This window comes from Cucurbita maxima, unplaced genomic scaffold, assembly GCF_002738345.1.
Source record: "Cucurbita maxima cultivar Rimu unplaced genomic scaffold, Cmax_1.0 Cma_Scf00106, whole genome shotgun sequence".
Classification (NCBI taxonomy): Eukaryota; Viridiplantae; Streptophyta; class Magnoliopsida; order Cucurbitales; family Cucurbitaceae; genus Cucurbita; species Cucurbita maxima.
Window position 1 is genome coordinate 196,926 of NW_019272122.1, and position 21,619 is coordinate 218,544.

The 21,619-nt window shown below is 34.8% G+C and overlaps 1 long non-coding RNA gene and 1 other non-coding gene across 2 annotated transcripts in view; one reads left to right on the top strand and one right to left on the bottom strand.

The window, feature by feature from the left end:
• The window catches only part of LOC111473156, a 113,877-nt gene that overhangs the window by 45,465 nt on the left and 46,793 nt on the right, over positions 1 to 21,619 (top strand). The gene's annotated exons all lie outside the window — the stretch shown is intronic.
• LOC111473157 lies at positions 10,198 to 10,409 on the bottom strand. Its single transcript, XR_002715575.1, has one exon. It is a non-coding gene; the product is annotated as a Plant small nucleolar RNA U3 (small nucleolar RNA).

Below are 21,619 nucleotides of genomic sequence, written 5' to 3' on the forward strand. Positions count from 1 at the left end.
AAAAAAAAAAAAAAAAAAAAAAAAAACTAACTTGGTTTCCTTGGAGCTTGTTACCTGTTTATCGTTTGTCAGCTCCCTTTTCCTTAATTGTTTTTTCAGTTATCCATTGTCAAAGAAATAATTTTGTGGGTGGAAATATATTGTGAAATCTATCCCCTATATATCAAATAGCTCTACTTCTAAGACGTAGCTCAAGCATATGTTCTCAATAGATGACTTTATTGATGAATTTTTTCTTTCCTATAATTCCAATGATTTAACATATCTTACGAGTTCATCCAATTCTGATTGTTGTTTAGTGCAATTATTCAAATTGTTGTCTTCTTCTTGTTGTTGTTTTCAACTATCAGCTATTGGATTCTTTGTCAATTTATAAATTGTTGATCGATTCTCTACTACAGTTGGATATTTTACGTTGTCATTGATATTAAATTCTATTTGTTGATCATTCATTTTCAACATTATAGTTCTGTTGTGGACATCTACAATTGTTCTTCCAGTTTTCAAAAATGTTCTCTCCAAGATAATTGGTATTCATGGTTCGCTTCATAATCCAAAATGATAAAACCTACTGGGTATATGAACTTGCCCACTTGAATTAGAATATCTTCTATTTTTCCTTCTAGACGAGTGAAAGATCGGTCTGCTAGTTGGAGGATGACATTTGTTGATTGTATAAGACTTGTCTCTTCCATGAGACGTTTTGATAGTTTTTCCACCCTAAATTATAGTCTTTGAGAAGAGATTATTTTTAGATGCCTTATTAGCTTGATTCTTCACATAAAAAATTGATGTTATATTACTCGACGTTAATCAAAACTTTGTTCTTCTCCACATTATACACAAGATTCAGCTGCTGTTTAGGGCATTACAACAGCAACTTGGACGGGTGCTTTATTCATGGAACCTTCTCCCAATGCTAGATTTTGTAGAATATTAGTCATCGAAGCTAATTAAGCGTTGATAGAGGATAAAGCATCAACTTCAAGTACTCCTCAAGTCTTCTTTTCTGGATTGCTTCTCACATCAGCCAATTGACAATTATTAATCAAGCGTTGATTGCCAATTGCTCCCCATGAACACCTTCATCATCATACTGTGCGCGTCCCCGCTCATCATCATTAGTGGAGAATTATCCCGATATATATGAACACACAAAAAGCACGAGATCCCCACAGTTTTCATTTTTAAATCATCTTTAAGACATAACACTATACACCATTCACTTATTATTTTAAGTAACATGCATGCATTGACATTCATATATTTATCATCATTAACATTAACTAGGGTTGTGTCTTTGAAAACTTGTCGTCATAATGCATTGTGGCATTTAATACATGCACAACATCTTAATATGGAAGATTGTCATATTAAGGCATTTCATCATCATACGTCTCATCTTCTTATTATTATGCATCATCGTCATCATGTCAACATCATGTACATCATCACATCATCATATAACATCAACACATCATCATTTAACGTCATCACATCATCATATAACATAAAGCATAAATGACACGTGCAAGGGCCACTGGACACGTGTCGTCATACATAAGACAAGTCTTCCGACCGAGCCGACAGAAAGACCACTTACCTGATTAGCTTAAGTTGTTGTCATGAATTTATCGTTAATGAAAGTTTGATTCTGTCTTTTGAAATCCAAGTTAACCTATGTGTGCTCATGACATCAGTTTCAAGTTCGAACTTTTATGTAACAAGTTTAGAGACGGAGTTAACCATTTTTCTAGAAGATATAAGCTACTGTCATATAAAAGAATTTGATGAATTTATTTTATGTTAGAGTATTATCTGCTTTCTAGTCCTATGATATTTCAAATTCAATTATTTTTTCATGGTTTATCCTTTATAATTCTTATTCTTTGAAGCTAAGTTGTGTTTGACCGTAGACATCAAAATTGACAATTCTATTCCCTTCCTTTTTCTTTTAATTTTATTAACAATTATCTTTATCCCATTTTAATCCAACCATAAAAGACTTCCATTTTTTATTCTCCTTGCTTTTAATTCTTTTTGTATCTATCTTTCAACAATTTTAATGATTTTTTTTTTCTTCTGCTTTTAATGATCTTTGTAATTATCTTTATTCAATTTTAATAGATTCTACTTTTTTTACCATTTTATTGTTGTTGATCATGATTTTCTAAAATGATGGTAAAAATCTAAATAATTGAAATAGAGTAAAAGAGATAGAAGATCTAAAATTTTTTTTCTCTCTCTCAATTAAACGGGTATAAAGTCTTGTTTTCCTTTTTCTCTCTCACAGTAAATCTTACTATTTTTTCTTTTCTTTTTATTGCTGATCAGTGATCATTATGTTGTTGGAGGAGGTGTTGCAATAAAATAAAATAAAATAAAAGTGAATTTGAACTTAAAATTCTCCTTTTATTTTTTAACATTTAATTTGATCGAAATTGTAAAAAAAAAATAATAATAAATCAAAATTGTTGTAATTTTAAAACTATAATATTTTTTCATCCAAATATTATTACAGAAGTCCTTAGACGTTCAATAAATTAAAAATATTAATACTATTTTTGAAAATTTATGAATATTGTTAAACGTGAAATAAAGTTGTATTTATATAATGATAAAGGTATTATTAAAATAAAAGTAGTGATCATAAGATTTCTATGTTACATTATTAAAGGGCTTGAATTAAAAATGTTCATCTATTATTGAGAACATCTCTCTCACCCTTATCTTCTCTAGCGTGGTTGATCTTCTGTACAGTCTTCACATCATTCCATTGGCTACGGCGGAGGGGGCGGAGAAGGGAAGAGAAACGCCGCCGGGGGTGGCGGAGAGGGGAAGAGAAATGCCGCCAGAGGTGGAGATTTAAAGAAGTTTCGCATAGGTAGTGGCGGAGAGGGGAAGAGAAACGCCGCCGGAGGTGGAGATTTAAAGAAACTTTGCATAGAAGGTGGCGGAGAGGGGAAAAGAAACGCCGTCGGGGGTGGCAGAGAGGGGAAGAGAAATGATGCCGGGTGTGAAGATTTAAAGAAGCTTCGCACAGGAGGTGGCGGAGAGGTGAAGAGGAACGCTGCTGGAGGGGGCGGAGAAGTGAAGAGGAAGGCCGATAGAGATCTACGGGAAGGCTTCAGGTCTAGTGATGAGTCAGCAGTGGCAGGAAATGGATGAAAGAAAAGTGGAAAAATGAATAGCAGAGAGAACCCTAAAAGATTCATTTTTTGTTCTTTCTTTTTTTATGTTTGGTGATTAGGAAGATGGTATGAAAATCTATTGCCAATCTCAAAATATTTATAGGAATAATGTACATTTTCAAATAGTAAATACTAAATTTGTCTTTTAAAAAAATAATAAAAAAAAACAAAGAAATTTAAATTAAAAAAAATACTCTAAAGTTTTTATTAAACTTCTCATGAACTAAAAATGCAGTTAAATTTTTTAAAAAAAATTAAAAAAAATATTCTTATAATTAGTTAGGAATAGAAATGGTTAATATTTTGTTTTAAAAAAGTGCCTTCAAATTTATATAAAACTTTCATATATACAATTAATTTTTACCAGTTGGATGAAGTTTAATTATAATAAAGTTTCTTTATAACTGATTTAAAATTAAAAATAAAATAGACTGAAATGGTTAGATATATTTTTTTACTCGACATAATTAGTTTCCCAAAATCATTTGTTACCAATAAATTAGGAAAACTTAACTTAAAAAAATATAATTTATTACTACATTTCTAAATTAGTTGTTCACTCGAGTTTATATAGAGGTGAGATTTAGAGGTAGAATATTTAGAGGTAGAATATTTGTGTGACGATAAAATGGGTTTGCTTAAAAATGTCAATATGGTTTATGTCCTCTTGTTGTTCTCTTTTGTTGCTATTTTGTCTCATCTCAATGGTCTCGAGGCAGGTGGAGTGGCAATGTGCTTTCTTTAGGACTTAAAAAGCATGTCCCAACTAGACTAAATCCAACAACATCTCTTGAAACGCCTCCATTGGGTCTAGGCACTAAGAGACATGGGCCAATTGGCCCAAATCCAACACCTCCTCCTGAAACGCCTCCATTGGGTCTAGGCACTAAGAGACGTGTGTCAACTGGCCCAAATCCAACAACATCTCCTAAAAGCCCTCCCTCAAGTTTAGGCACCAAGAGGCGTGTCCAATTGGACCTGATTCAGCAACATCTCTCGAAACACCTCCATTGGGTTTAGGAGCTAAGAGACGTATCCCAACTGGTCAAAAACCAACAACATCTACTGACAGCCCTCCCTCAAATTTAAGCACCAAGAGGCCTGTCCCAACAAGACATAATTCAGCAACATCTCCCAAAATGCCTCCATTGGGTCTAGGCACTAAGAGGCGTGTACCAACGGGCCCAAATCCAGCAACTTCTCCCAAAAGCCCACCCTCAAGTTTAGCCACCAAGAGGCAAATCGAGCAACATCTCCTGAAAGCCCTCCACCAAATTTAGGTACCAAGAGAAGTGTCACAGGACAACATCTCCTGAAAGCCCTCCCCCAAATTTAGGCACCAAGAGAAGTGTCCAACATCTCCTGAAAGCCCTCCACCAAATGTAGGCACCAAGAGAAGTGTCCCAAGATGACCAAATTCAACAACAATTATGGACATAAATATGAAAGTTAATTCGTGAAACTTTAGCTTTTCTAAAAAAAAAAATTAAAAAAATTAAAAAAATTAAAAAAATTAAAAATAAATTAAAAAAATTAATGGGTAAAAAAGTTGGCATATTTTTAAATATGACCGCACATACAATTTATGAGATATTCTTAATAACTAATTTAAAGTCCAAATAAATAAATGAAGAAAAAAAAAAAGAATACCGTTAAAAAAAAAAAACATCTCCCCACACTTCTCTCCATTAATGTCCCATCCCTTTTCCAAATTATCTCTAGCAACCAAGTCACCTCTCCCCACACTTCTCTCCACTAATGTGTCATCTCTTTTCCAAACTATCTCTTGTCAACCAAGTAGGGGTCATGCTAGAATAGGCTACAATATAGGTTTTGCAAAAATAACCCCTCACACCTGAATATCAAGTTATGCAAAAAATAAACTGAAGTCAAGATTTGTGGAAGAAAGCATTTTATGATAGAAGCATATACAAAAAAAAATGTCAAGATTTGTGGGAGAAAGACATTTTATGATAGAAGCATACCTAAAAAAATATTAGATTGTTAAGCTATATATTAGATTTTTTCTTTTCTTTTCTTTTAATTTTATTTTTAGAAATCACTTCAATTATAGCTTAGATCTTCCCTAACTCCATTGCAATTATGTATATTATGTATATTAAATTATCAGATCCTAGCCAAATAATCGATTAAAATTGGCCAGAATACCTAATATAGAGATAAGAAATAAATACATAAATAAAGAAAGAGAAAGAAGATTTAGAAACATAGGCTAGAGGTAGAAAATAGAATTGATTAACAAAAATAGTTGAAAACAGGCTTGGATAGAGTTATAACAAAAATATTTTGAAATTCTATATCTTTCTAAATTCTGTTGCAATTACTTGGATAGAGTTAGAAATTATCAGATCCTAAACATATTTTGAAAACCGGCTTGATTAAAAATATGCCAATAAAAATATGGAAATAAATTGGTAAAAAAAAAATTTAGATGCAATAGGAATTGATTAATAAAAATAGGCCAACAAAATGCATAAAGATAAATACAAAGAAAAAAAAAAAGAAAGATTAAGTGATTTAAAAACTAAAACTAAATATAAAAATAAATACAAAGAGAAAGGAAAAAAAAAATGTAACATTTAGGCCATAGAATTAAAGAATAAAACAAAATAAAATTACAAAAGACAAGAAAGTATCATGCATGTTAAAACAATTCTATCTATTTTTTTTAACGGTAACACCAACCATTAGTAATGATAGAAAATGAAATTTTTAATAAAAATAGAATGATATAGATATATAAATAATATTCCAAAACTTTACTCCTACCAAAACTCTAATTTTCACATAAAATATAATACATGGACCCTTGTAAATAAGAGTAATAATGTTACAAAAGTACGAATTTGAAACTGACACCATAAGTTTACATAGGTTGACTTGGATTTCAAAGGACAAACTTTTGTCATGAGCTCACATAGGTTGACTTGGATTTCAAATGACACAATCAAACTTTAAACTATATAATTGAGTATCTACTCATAGGTTGACTTGGATTTCAAAGGACACAATCAAACTTTAAATTATATAATTGAGTATCTAAATTTGTCAAAACTTGATCGGGGAGGATTCCTAAAGCACAAATAGTGACTCAAAATAAAGGTAACATTGCACTATTTAAAATTATATGGAAATATTTTTAACAACATTCTAAATTAGATGAAAATATTTTCATTCGAGAATTAATATTAAAGTTGGGTGAAGTTTTCCTCCAATAAAATAGATGGAAATGATTAGATATATTTCTTACCAAGCATAATTAGTTTCCAATCATTATAAATAGTAAATTGTTTAAAGATGGAAATATATTTGCACAACAACTATTACTAAATTTCTAAATTTATAAATAGTAAATTGTTTAAAGATGGAAATATATTTGCACAACAACTATTACTAAATTTCTAAATTAGTTGTTCACAACAGATTATATAAAGTTGTGATTTCATAGTTATAATACTTGTGTGAGGACAAAATGGGTTTGCTTAAAAATGTCAATATGGTTTATGCCTTCTTGTTGATCTCTCTAGTTGCTATTTTGTCCAATCTCAATGGTCTCGAGGCAAAGTGGAATGAGAGTGACAATGTGCTTTCTTTGGGTCTCAAAAGACGTGTACCAACTGGACCAAATCCAGCAACATCTCCTAAAAGCACTCCCTCAAGTTTAGGCACCAAAAGGTGTGTCCCAACTGAACAAAATCCAGCAATATCTCCCGAAAAACCTCCATTGGATCTAGGAACTAAGAGGCGTGTACCAATGGGCCCAAATCCAGCAACGTCTCCTGAAAGCCCTCCCTCAAGTTTAGGCACCAAAAGGCGTGTCCCAACTGGACCAAATCCAGCAACATCTCCCGAAACGCCACCATTGGGTCTAGGCACTAAGAGGCATGTACCAACTGGCTCAAATCCAACAACATCTTCTGAAAGCCCTCCCTCAAGTTTAGGCACCAAAAGGCGTGTCCCAACTGGACCAAATCCAGCAACATCTCCCGAAACGCCTCCATTGGGTCTAGGCACGAATAGGCGTGTCCCAACTAGCCCAAATCCAGCAACATCTCCTGAAAGCCCTCCCTCAAGTTTAGGCACCAAAAGGCGTGTCCCAACTGGACCAAATCCAGCAACATCTCTCGAAACGCCTCCTTGGGTCTAGACACGAATAGGTGTGTCCCAACTAGCCCAAATCCAGCAACATCTCCTGAAAGCCCTCCCTCACGTTTAGGCACAAAAAGACGTGTCCCAAGTGGACCAAATCCAGCAACATCTCCCGACACGCCTCCATTTGGTCTAGGCACGAATAGGCGAGTCCCAACTGGCCCAAATCCAGCAACATCTTCTGAAAGCCCTCCTTTAAATTTATTATGAGTCCTCGTGATAGTAGCGAGTTTAATTATTATCTATAAAGATGTATTACAATGAGGTCTCTAATGTTCTATCTTCTATCTTATGAGATGATCCACCCCTATGACAACAGACTCTAATAATGGGCGTGAAAAGAATAATTTAGTTGTAGAATCTTTTTCATCTAAAACTTTTATAATAAGATTTATTTACCTTTTATTCAAAAGCTACCTTACCGAGAAAGATATAATTTTAATTTCTACCTCATTGATTAACATTATATAATTTAACAATCATCGACATAAATTGGAACACCCGATCTACGGTGAGAAATTGAAAACAAAATTTTTTCCCTTTAAGTTGAAGATCCAAGATTTTATTGAGGATCTTAGAGACCGAATTTTGGGAAGAGGTAGAAGAGAAAAATGTTTAAAAATAGAAAAATATAAAAAGAAAAAAATGGTGGAAAATTAGAAAAATGGAATAGGTCTACCTAGTCGAGATCTCTTCAAAAATTAGAAAAATAGCCACAAGGAATTTGATTCCAGTCGAGATCTCTTCAAAAATCTTTCATAAAACCTATATAAAGCATTCTGAACAATTGAATCGTCCAAAACCGTCAAGGAACGAAGAAAATCCATATATAAGTTCTTGAACCATTATTTTCGGATTTTCCTCAGATTTGTGAGAAATATTAAGAGTTAGATTCTGAAATTTGAGTACGTTAATCTAGAGAGGATCGCGCTCATAATTCGTGAAGGAAGTCCTGATCGATTCCGATTAGAAATAGGAGTTCTAGAGTTCGTCAAAGAATGTAGGTATTGATGTTTCTTGATAACTTTGGACTAAGTTAATTATCAGTGTGATTAGAAATAAATTACAAGAAAATTACCTACTTCTAGATGGATATAATTTCTACAAATCTCGTGAAAGAAATAGAAAAATGAAAAGAAAATGGTAAATAATCGATTTTTTGGAGAATCGCAAAGTTGAGAGGAAGAAGACGAACGACAAAGGGACGCATGTCAGGTAGGGAGAGGTCTGCGCATCGCCGGAAATGAGAACGCGTGTCATGCGTGCATTGATTTAGAAAAGATTAGGAAAATCCTACATCGGGTAGGATTAGAAGACCGATGCTCGCTACAGACATGAGAACCCGCGCACGACCCGGCCTCCTGACCCGATCTGATGCCTTGCCAGCGTCTGCCGCGTGTTGCGCAGTGGAAAGTGGCAAAAAAATCCGCATGCTTCAGGGATCGAACCCACACCATCGAAGTCGTATGAACCTTAGTCTGTGACACGTGTTAAGCACACCACCGCGTCATTCCTCCCTCATGAGCGTCCATACGCGCGCGTGTCTGTGCACGTGGGTGCATGAATCAGCGCTTCCACCCCGTATTGTATACTGAGAGTACCGAGACTCAAGGGCCTAGAGCATAGTTGGTGGTTCTCTTCTAAACTTGGTTGCGATTAAGAGTCTATATGACTCAAAATTCCCTTTCCTCGACTTTCATTCACTTAGTGAAAGACAATCTTTTTTTTATCGTCGACGTAGAATTGCATAGACTAGACGAAAGATAATAAAAGAATATGGTAAGAACTCTAACAATTAAAGATGAATACCTAGCCCGAAAAGATAATCAAATCTAAGTTTCTTTATTTCTTTATAGTTGTAAAGAGAACAATCCACCTGCTTGGGGGCTCAGCATCCTACTAAGTGTTTCACTTTATACAATTTGTATACAATTTGCAACAGCCCAAGATAACCTCCCGTATATATTGTCTGTTTTCCCCATTACTTATTGCAATCAACCTCACGATACATATTCTTATACTTCGTTTCGTTCCCATCTCAAACCAGTGTGAGATCTCACAGTGGCCTCCTCATTTTGAGACATTATATCTTTGGAGTTGAGCTCGGTAATAAAGAAGGAAAACATAAAAACTTGGGTACACAACATAATAAAATACTACCCTCATGATTAGACCATAACACTTGAAAATTGAGGTGTGTAAGAACGAAAGGTACGATTCTATTGTCCAAAGGTTGTTCATCCAAAGCTTAGGATAAAGAATAACATTAAAGTTCTAATGGTAGGGAAGGATGCCCGTTCCCAGCTTACCTCACTCTGAGGTCGGCCAAGTGTGCTCACCATCTATAATTATGAACAAAAATACTGGATGAACACTGACATAAGCAGTAGAAAACAACAAGTTATGTGAAAAATAACACCCAAAAGTAAACAAATGAAAAAACTTATAAGACTCGTTTCAGAGACATATCGTCGAACACCTTACAAGCATAAACAAAAAACTCGCCAAAAAACAGAATGCCACCTTTCGTATCTTCTCTCACACAACAGCAATGCACTACCAGAAATCCAAACCCATTAGAACATAAAAACAACCCCACCTCAAGCTTGACTCAACATTCAGATCCAAACAAAAAGTTTTAAGTCTCAGAGACATTCATCAAACACCTTACGAGCATAAACCAAATACTAACCGAAGCAACTAAAATCTTCGACAAAAAAGGGAAAAAAAAACTTCCATCTTTCTCATCTTCTCACACTTTTAATAGCACAAATCCAAACCCCATTCAACCAAATCCCAAAATGCAATGAGGCTAAAAAAAAAAAAAATCTTTTTGAGTCTGTCAGACCGCCCATGCGACCATCCCAGCCGTACCATGTCGGCCAAGAACGATCCTCTACAGCGGCAGGACCTAAAGTCCATTGAGCCGTTAATCACGCTCTAGTCGCAGGGCAATGGTTCATCCACCAGACTTTTGTTCTTGTCTCCTTAGAACTCAAGGACACAGTTGTACAACCTATAGAACAGATCCTGTTCAAGTAAGGTCGTGCCCTTCCAGCTTTCTCTCTTCGTTTAAATATTATTAATCCAAGGTGACACTTTCCGATGTGGGATATGACTACTTTGATTTAGGCCTAGAAATAATGTGGCGGCTAACTAATATATCTATATTATTTATTGGAAAATGTTTTTATTTTTTAAAAGAATTTCCCTATATATTTTCGAGTTGGGTTGTCCGGTTGTCAACTTTAAAAAGAATTTTAAAAATTTATTTATCCACATTTTATAATTATTCCATAGAATTTTAGGTAAAAAATATTAAAAGTTCAACAAATACAAATCAATCTATAATAATTCAAAAAAAAAAAATTATCAACAATAAACAAGAGAAAATTGTAACATCTTAACATAATTCAAGGTTATTATAGAACTAAATACAACTAAATAGGGATCCTAAGGAAATGATAGATCATCAAAATAAAAAAACAATAAAAATGATTAGTTTTAAGAAACAGTTTTATGTGTTAAAGAACTCCTAAATTAATTAAGAATTCTCTCACAAATACTAAAAGTTGATCCAGAAGCTATTGTAAACACGATAAAAATATACTGAACAACTTTTGATAAAATTATTTATTTAAATTCATTTACTTTTCACCAAGTCGAATGAGAAAAATGATAGATGGAAAGTAAAATGAATTCTAAAGTAGTTTTCCAATCAACACAAGTATAGAAATTTCGAGTTTCAAAAAATTGATTTAAGAATACTTAGAAAGCAATATGCTTTAAAATTAAGCATTGAACGATAAAACGATAGTGTTAGGATGACTCTAAAAGTAAGGATGATGATAGATTGATAGAACGATAGCGTTAGGATACGTTCCTGTAAGGATATGACTAAGGTACGTTCATGTAACGATATGATTATGATAGATATAAAGGCTATTGATAAGTTAGAGAGCGATATGACAACAAAATGTTTAAGATATGATATGATTATGATATGACATATGAATGACGGATATATATATATATACATATACATATATTTTGTGATTTGATATGAAATATGTTATGGTACGAGATATGTGATAATTGACATGTTTATGATATGATATATTGTGATGCGATATGTGGTATGATATGTAATGATGAAAATTGTTATATCTGGAAGCATGGAATGCTATGATATAATATATTTATGTAATTTGAATGATATGATGTGATTGATATGCAAAACGACGAACTAGCATGAAATACAATTTCGACATATGCATAAAAAATATGTGATGATATGAGAAATGATATGATATGTACGGAATGCTAGCGGGGTTGTATTAAATGATAATAAAAATAGAAAAATGTTGGAACCTCATTTCTTATTGTGTGTTCATGCATTGGTGATACCTCTTACCCTTCACGATAGTACAGACGTGTACGTTACGAGGCAGAAAAACAATCATTATGGTTATCATAATGCTACGATGACCAAGCAGAAAAACGTTCATTATGTTTATTATAATGCTACGACTGTTAGGAAGGAAAACAAACATTATGTTTAACCTAATTTTGTCGTGTTGGTTACTAGTTCTAACGGTGTCCAGTTTAAGTAGATCCTAGAGTATGCTCACACGACAAGGAAAGTGGCCCAACGGTGTGCGAACTGACTGGTGAGTCCATACTCGCAAGTATGGGCTGTGTGTAGAGTATGTGGTACACGTCCAAGTTACACGTTAGGATAGTATCGAAGGAAAATAGACTGAAAAGACAGGTCATTACGTTCACATGTTCTTGCATTTAAAGCCCCAATAGTGGGGTGACTTACTAATTATTTATTTAAATACTTAAGTCACTTATGTTTCAAGTTAAGGCAAGACATTCATGTACGACTGACGAGACATCGCAACTTGAGACCATGGAACATGCATAGGGTAATCGTATTTATTTTCTTAGACTTAAACTAGAATAGGATGTCTTTAATTTAAAAATTTATTTATTTTGTTTAGTCTTTTGTTGTGTCATCTTTTAAAGGTGTTTTCAAACCACATAAGTCAATGACTGTGTTTTAAGATGAACGTGACGATTTATGAAAGTTCAAATGAAGTATTTCTGCATTCAATGATCATGATATGTATACAGCGACGACCTTAAATTAAGTAGAAAATTACATGTCGTTACACGTTTAATATATAGCATCTATTTAGCATGCATTTTCTAAGCATTCAATGTGATATACTAGAATTTTAACCTCATATTCTCCATCAAAATTAATTAACCATCTCCTAGAATATTGGGTATTTAAATGGGAGGATTTTTATCTAAATTTATCCAGCCTTATATGGGAGTTTTCATAAAGCACAAATGGTGACCCAATAAATATAGTAAAATTTTGGTGAAGTAAAACAAATATTTAAAGCATATGTATTTACCTATTATGTATATATTTAAATTATATCAAAATAGAGTTTATACATAATTTTTTAGAGAAAAATGGAAGGTAAATCTCAATTTTTATTTAAAATTTTACAAGATTATATTTTTGTTGTTTTAGAAATCAAGGGTAATATTCATTGAGACAACTCCTCCCCCAAATATCTCTCCTCAATTTAATACCTACGGTGACTGACTATGAGACAATTTTACTAAAAAGAAAAAAAACAAAAATAGTAAATTTCATAAAAGAGATATTGTTATTTTTTTAAAAAGAAAATGAAACAAAACAGGAAAAGTATAATTTATTGTAACTTTTATAATAAGATTTGTTTACCTTTTATTCAAAAGTTCTCTTGCCTATGAAGATTATCATTATATAATTTAACAATCATGGACATAAATTGTAACACCCGATCTCCGATTGGAAAGATGTGTCTTCTCATTGATATTGATATCTTTTAAATAGGATACAAGCTAGCAGCAAATGAAGAAAATATAAAATAATTAAATACTGAAAATAAAATAAAATATACGATAAATCAAATCATAAATAAAGAATATTAAGATATAATATTTAAGATATATTTTATAAATAATATATATTCTAAATATTATATCTCAATAAACCCAAAACCTAATTTTTTTTCAGAACCTATAGAAAGCATAAAAAATCCTTCACAGAACCTATAGAAAGCATTCTACACCATTGAATCGTCTAAAACCGTCAAGGAACGAAGAAAATCCATATGTAAGTTCTTGAATCGTTGTTTTCAAATTTTCCTCAGATCTCTGAGAAATATTGAGCATTAAATTCAAAAATTTGAGCATATTAATCTAGAGAGGATTGGGCTCATAATCCGTGAAGGAAGTCCTGATCGATTAAGATTGGGAATAGTAGTTCTGGAGTTCGTCAAAGAATGTAGGTATTGATGTTTCTTGATAACTTTGGACTGAGCTAATTATCACCGTGATTAGAAATAAATTACAAGAAAAATACCTACTTGTAGACAAATATAAACTCTACAAATCTTGTGAAAGAAATAGAAAAATGCAAAGAAAATGGTAAATAATCGATTTTCTGGAAAATCGCAGAGTTGAGAGGAAGAAGACGAACGACAGAGGGACGCATGTCAGGCAGGGAGAGGTCTGCGCGTCGCCAAAAATGAGGACGCGTGTCACGCGTGCATTGATTTATAAAAGATTAGGAAAATACTACGTCGGGTAGGATTATAAGACCGATACTCGCTCCAGACACAAGAACCCGCGCACGACCCGGCCTCCCGACCCGATGCCTTGCCAGCGTCCGCCGCGTGCTTCAGGGATCGAACCCACATCATTAAAGTCGTATGAACCATTCAGTCGGCGACACGTGTTAAGTGCACCACTGCGTCTTCCCTCCCTCATGGGCGTCTGTACGCACGCATTTGTGCACGTGGGTGACTCCCTTTAGCACGTGGGTGCGTGAATCAGCGCATGAGACCCCTTTTATCTCGATTTAACTTTCATTATACTATTTTTCATCTCGATTTTGGTACTCATCTAAATTTAACTTGATTTAAGACCTATCAGCAAACTTTCGTGTGATTGGAGCTCCCAATTAGCTGAAAAGTAAGCTTCGTAGGGCACGCTCTATTCCGATAAGTAACCGCACAGAATTAGGAAGTAATACTTGTAGGGTGCGCTTGGTTTGCATGCATGCTAGAGAAAATTACCCCTAGGTGGCTAGATCTAATGATTCTCTGTACTTATGAAGTTAAATATATATATCTTTTTGACTTGTTGCCCTAATGAGATTTCACACTTGATGTTTGTATGCTTGCTGGACTATCTTACTACTGCTTTAATCTGTCATACTATGTTGGCAAACGAGAGAAACTGTGTATCTATGATCCGGGTGTTGATGAATGTTAACGCTCCGTTGAGCTTGTATGACTGTATGAATTTTTAATCATACATAAGCTCCTGTTGAATGATTGCGTGAACTTATGATATGAATGATAAACTGTAGTGTTGTGTTATGCCTAGGGTGTACTCTTGTAGGGGTTTAGTTGGGTTTAGATGGGGGACCCTCCCGATGTTACGGTCAGTGGTGTCGTGAGGGGCGCTTAGAGGGAGAGACTCTTTAACCCTAGATTGTTATGGACTTGGAACTCTTAATTGAGTGAATTTGGAAGCCAGGGCCCTAAACTCAATAGTTTTAACTACCATTGAGACATAGAGAACCACGTTAGGACCCCGAGGTGTAGAGAGATAATTCCTTAGCCGATAGTAGCTGGTATAGCGTTCGAGTATACTCCACTTCCCTTCCTACTCTAGTGTGGTACTGTTGTGCTAGGCGAGACGCCAGTTAAGAAGGTGTTACTCTTCCCTTCCTACTACGGTATGGTACCGTTGAGCTTGGTGAGACGCTATTAGGAAAGTGTTACTTAGTGGTAGATCGACTACTCTGCATGGGGATCCGTCTTATGGTAAGATGTTGATCACGAGGGTGGGTCAAGGTCGCCTGCATGATGAGTCCGTCCTGTAGATGAACGTTGACCATGTAGTGACTAATTCTAGATGGGTTGTACGAGGGGTACATGTAGTTATGAGGGAGCACCTCATCCTCAAACACTGAATATCGCTTCAAAGGTTAAGTCCTTCCACCCCATACTGTGTACTGAGAGTACCGAGATTCTAGGGCCTAGAGCATAGTTGGTGGTTCTCTCCTAAACTTGGATGTGATTAAGAGCCTACACGTAGGTTACTTACTGAGTATATTTTTTCACCCCGTTTCCCCTTTTTTTTTTTTTCAGATACCGTTTGAGGTTGGTTGTGATGGAGTTAATATAACACATGCGAAAGCAATTTAGATCTTAAGGATCTCTTAGAACATCAATTATAGTTAATAACTAGCATGTTCATAAGTATTAAAACTCAAGGTGTTGGAGTACTAACCTTTTATAGTTCAAATTCTTTTTTCCTCACGAACAGGTTTCAATCCACCACTAGCGTCTTCTCCACTATTCTCCGGTCTTATAACGGATTGTGGAATCTCGTGAGTGACTAAATTTGAGAGGGATTTAGTATATATGAAGAGAGAGTTTGTGAGAGTTCTTCTCAAGGTTTTTACTAGGGAGACCTTTCATGTACCTTGATCACTCTATTTATAGAGTTATGTTTGCATGTTCATACAAATTTGAGATCATCAAATTTTGACACTCAAAATTCCACTCAAATGTTTGAGATTATGTGGCAAGCATGCAAGTTTGAGTTAACCAAATTTTGAAACTCAAAATTCCACTCAAATTTGTGGGATTTATTTGGCAAGCATGCAAGTTTGGTTAAACCAAATTTTGACACCTCAAAATTCCACCAACTCAAACATGGATTTTTCCATTAGATAAGTCAACATTTTGACTTTCTTTATTTTAATTCAACAATTAATTTGAATAATTAATTTCAAATTAAAGTAATATTAAATGATTAATTAACGATTTAATTAATATTTAATAGTAAATAAAATGTTAATTTCAGTAAATTTTGGCACATATTAATTATGAATACCTATTAATAATTAAAATATTTAAATATATCGTAGTGCATATTCCCTAATTTGAATTCGAACACTTCTAACTCACTCGTCACACTGTTCTATGATTTAGTCCGATATGAGCTAGCAGAGGGACCTAATGGACCTACATCTTGGGCTCCAACGATCCGAGATTAACCAGCTAAACTCATTAATCTTGTTAACCAACATTTGTGAACTACTAAGACACTCCACTATATCCTAGTAGTTGCACTCCCCTCACTATAGATATATTTCCGTCTATTTGATATAACCACGATTAGTAAGTCGATCCTTCACAAGTTGTTCGTAACTAGAGCTAGGTCAATTTACCGTTTTACCCCTAAGGTTACTTCTTGTTCCTTAAGTCTCACTAATCCTCTAATGAACAATTGGTTTGTGGTACAACCACCAAACCGAATCCCTCTCGGGCCAATGAGAGGGTGGGGCCCCTTGTTCAAGACTTGGAGTCAGTACTTAAGCGAACAGCTCTCTACTATCCTTAAAAGCGAGTAGGAGCGAATTCTATCTTACCCCTGAAATGGGAGGCTTATTGAGTCGGCGAACTCGATCTACTCCCACCCATGCAAATCTAAGAATACTTCCGAATAAACAGGAGTTCATAGTTAGCTTAGGATTATGATCGAGTAACCTAGGTCATAGAATGAAAAAATCAGTCTCAATAGTAAACGACATTATAAAGTGAGAGTGATTTTCTTCATGGTCCTATCTTATGCAATACTCATGACATAGGACGCTCCCAGTTACATGTCTCACATGTACAATTTAATGATCGCATTTTTTATATTATATACAAAAGTGGGCCGCATTCATAGTGTCCCCAGGATAAGGTACTCAGCCTTATCCATGTACTATAGATTATTTTGACTATATACTTGAACTTGATCCACTCTTATGTCTCTACATATAGTTCAAGTAATCATAATCTAGCCAGAGTATTCTTAATTTATTGGATTTAGATTAATGATCGTAAAATTCACTTTATTCCATAATGGTCTTTAACTTTATTGAAAATAGAATATGTTTTTGTTTACAAACTATGAGTTTTAGAACATAAAACCCAAGAAACTCCCACTTGGACTAAAACTCTAGTGGGGTTTTATAATGTTGAGCAGAGAGAAAGACATAAATACAATAAACTAGGGCATCACGTACCCATGCATTTTCTCCCACTTGCCCTAGATTACATAACTCATAGTCCTAGACTCACTAGGTGCCCTTCAAACACTTTTGCCGCGAAGGGCTTCGTAAATGGATCTGCAATGTTGTGCTCTAAAGATATCTTTGCGACGATCACATCTCCTCGTTGCACAATCTCCCTTATGAGATGATATTTGCGATCAATATGTTTTCCTCGGCTTCTTGGTTCTTTAGAATTTGCAACTGCTCCACTATTATCACAATAAAGAGTGATAGGCAGATGCATATTTGGAACAATTTTCAAATCAGTTAAGAACTTCCTAAGCCATACAGATTCTTTCACTGCTTCACAAGCAGCAACATACTCGGCCTCCATGGTGGAATCAGCAATGCAACTTTGCTTTCTACTTCTCCATATTATTGCTCCTCTGTTCAGAGTGAAACCAGATCCCGATGTCGATTTCCTCGAATCGATATCGGTCTGAAAATTTTAGTCAGTGTACCCTGTAAAATACTTGAGGATATTCTTAACGGCAGTCCAATGAGCTCGTCTCGGATTGGACTGATATCTGCTGACAATTCGCACAGTATAACATATGTCGGGTCGGGTACATAGCATGGCATACATCAGACTACCGATTGCTAATGCATAGAGATTGTGTCTCATATCCTCAACTTCGTGAGGTGTCTTAGGACTTTGTTCCTTTGACAAATGAACTCCGTGTCTGAAAGGTAATAATTCTTTCTTGGAGTCCTGCATCTTATATCGAATCAACATTTTTTTGATGTACGATGCTTGAGACAATGCTAGTGTTTTGTTCTTGCGATTCCGAACAATTTGGATTCCAATATCAAACTGAGCCTCTCCCAAATCTTTCATTTGGAATTGTGTCACTAGCCAATGCCTAATGTCAGTCAGAAATCCCACATCATTCCCAATGAGTAGGATATCGTCAACGTATAACACCAGGAAAACTACAGTAGAGTTGACTATCTTCTTGTAAACACAAGGTTCGTCAACATTCTGTTTAAAGCCATAAGATTTGATCGCAGTATCAAACCTTATATTCCAGGGTCGAGATGCTTGCTTCAACCCATAAATGGATCTTTAAAGCTTGCAAACCTTTTGCTCGTGACCCTGTTCAATAAACCCCACTAGTTGAGCCATATAGATACTCTCCTCAAGATTGTCGTTTAGAAAGGCAGTCTTGACATCCATTTGCCCAATTTTCTAATCATAAAATGTGACAATGGATAACAGTATTTTAATCGATATAAACATAGCAACAGGAGAGAAGGTTTCTTCATAGTCCACCCCCTCTCTTTGGGTATAACTTTTTGCTACAAGTCGAGCTTTAAAGGTCTGTACCTTATCAGTTTGGTCTCGTTTCCTCTTATAGATCAATTTTCAACCCATAGGTTTTACCCCATCTGGTTGATCTACAACTTTCCAGAATGACTGAATTGAAGTACATAGAATCCATTTCAAGATTCATGCCTTTGATCCACTAATCTATATCTTCATCATTCATTGTCTGTTCATAGGTCAATGGATCCTCAATGCCATCATTGGGTATGATGACTTGAGTTTCTGCCAAACCTAAGTAATGATCGGGTTGAGTTATAACTCTTCCACTACGTCGAGACATTCTCAACTCTTGAGAAGAATGTGATTGACCAGAAGTGTCACCTTGATCAACAACTCTTGTTTTTTTATCAGTAGCTTCTTTAAAAATCTCACTTAATACTAGTTTGTTGTGAGGTTGATGATTTCTTACGTGGTCTTTCTCTAAGAATGTAGCGTTTGTTGATACAAACACTCTATTTTCTTGAGGGTCATAAAACAAACCACCTTCCGTCTCTTTGAGGTATCCTACGAATAGACATAATTTTGAACGACGTTCTAATTTCTTGGGGTTTTGCAACAACACATGTGTTGGACATTCCCAAATTCTGAAGTGACGTAAACTACCGTTACGCCCTTTCCATAGCTCATAAGATGTTTCTGAAACACTCTTAGAAGGAAACATGTTCAAAATGTATGTAGCAGTCTCCACTGCATATCCCCAAAACGGATCAGATAATTGCGCGAAACTCATCATAGACCGAACCATGTCTAACAGAGTTTTATTTCTCCTTTGTGATACACCATTTTGTTGAGGCATACCAAGGGCTGAGAGTTGAGACCTTATTCCATGTTCTATCATATAGTCCTGAAATCTTCAGTCCATATACTCTCCACCTCGATCTAATCGAAGTGTTTTAACAGTTTTACCTAATAGATTCTCAACCTCAGACTTATACTGTCTGAATTTTTCAAAAGCTTCAGACTTGTGATGCATTAGGTAAAGATAGCCTTACCTTGAATAATCATCAATAAAACTGATGAAATATTCATACCCTCCTTGTGCTTTGACATTCATTGGACCACAAAGATCTGTATGCACGAGTTCTAAGGTTTCTTTAGCTCTATAACCTTTTTCGGAAAAAGGTCGTTTAGTCATTTTACCCTCAAGAAAAGACTCACATGGAGATAAAGAGTTGTCTTCTAACTCATTTAAAAGTCCTCTTTTAACCAATCTCTCAATTCTATTGAGATTAATGTGGCCTAGTCTTAAGTGCCAAAGATAGGTATTAGGAGAAATCTTTTATCGTTTATTTTGAGTTTCAGCTGTTTTAAAAAACACCTCGGTATTTAAAATAGCTTTTGTTTCGCTCGGTTTTAACATATATAAGTTGTTTTCTAGTTTTGCAGAACAAATATGAATACCTCTTTCGCAAATGAACACTTCATTGATTTCAAAAGATACTTTATATCATTGTTCTAATAAACAAGAGATAGATATTAGATTTCCTTTCATTCTAGGAACAAAAAGTACATTATCTAATATAATGAATCTATCTCCAAAAAATAATTTTAAATTTCCTACCGATCTTGTTGAGACAACCTCTCCTGTTCCAACCCTGAGTGTTATCTCGCCGTCCGCAAGCATTCTCTAGGAGCTAGTTTCCTGGAAAAAAGAACAAATATGATTAGTGGCCCCTGAATCTAGTGCCCAAGTTGAGTTATCATACTCTACTAAACATATTTCTACAACGAGTAAATCATATTTACTTTGTTGTGTCTTTTCTGCTTTCTTCTCTACAAGGTATTTTGGGCAATTTCTCTTCCAGTACTCATTTTCGTTGCAATGGAAACATTTTCCTTTATCTGCTTTTTGAACCTTGTGTTTGCGGTCAGTAGGAATCTTATTTTTCCCTTTTACCCTTCTTCTTCATCAAAACACTTTTAGAAGTTGAAGGTCCAGACTTATTTTTGGAGGACGATCCTCGTAGTAATTTCTTAGAGATAGCAACATTTGCTTCTCCTTTTTGTCCCTTGTTCGTTAAGAGGGACTAATAAGTCTATAGCTCATTCAGAAGAGCAGTCAAGTTATATTTTATCTTGTTCATTATCACATTTGTGCGGGACTGACTTGACTCTTCTCATCCATGACAGCTTCATTTTCTTCTGTCACATTGAAATGGACCATCATGTCCAGAACATGTTCTCTAACAGAGGTCCCTTCCTTCATACGGCAGTTGTAAATGTATTTTATGACGTCATGTCTAAGAGAGAAGGACGGTTGTCCAAACATCCCTTTCAGAGATTCCATAATCTCTTTAGTAGTACCCATGACATCGTGTTTCTTAGCCAAAACATCAGATATGCTAGCTAAAATGTACACTCGGGCTTTGTCATTTGCCTTTGTCCATCTGTCATATGCATCCCGAACTGTTCGGTTTGCATTTGACCTGGGGTTTGAAGGAAATTCCTCAGTTAAAACAAACCTTAAATCATAAATTACAAGTTGCATAATTGTCGCCGTTTAATTTCTGAGAAGCGAGTAATTGTACTATTGAGTTTGTCATGTTGTGATATAAAGAAAATTCTATTATTGATTTGACTTAATCGTGTTTAATCCAATCAGGTTTAGCAAATGTAATAATGTACCAAAAAATTATTAATTTGCAACGATACTTTAGTGAATTAGAGCAACTGTTACCGAGGGGCAGTCAATCACTCCTTCACTAAACCAAGACATTCTTGACTGAAACACTAATCCAATAACTT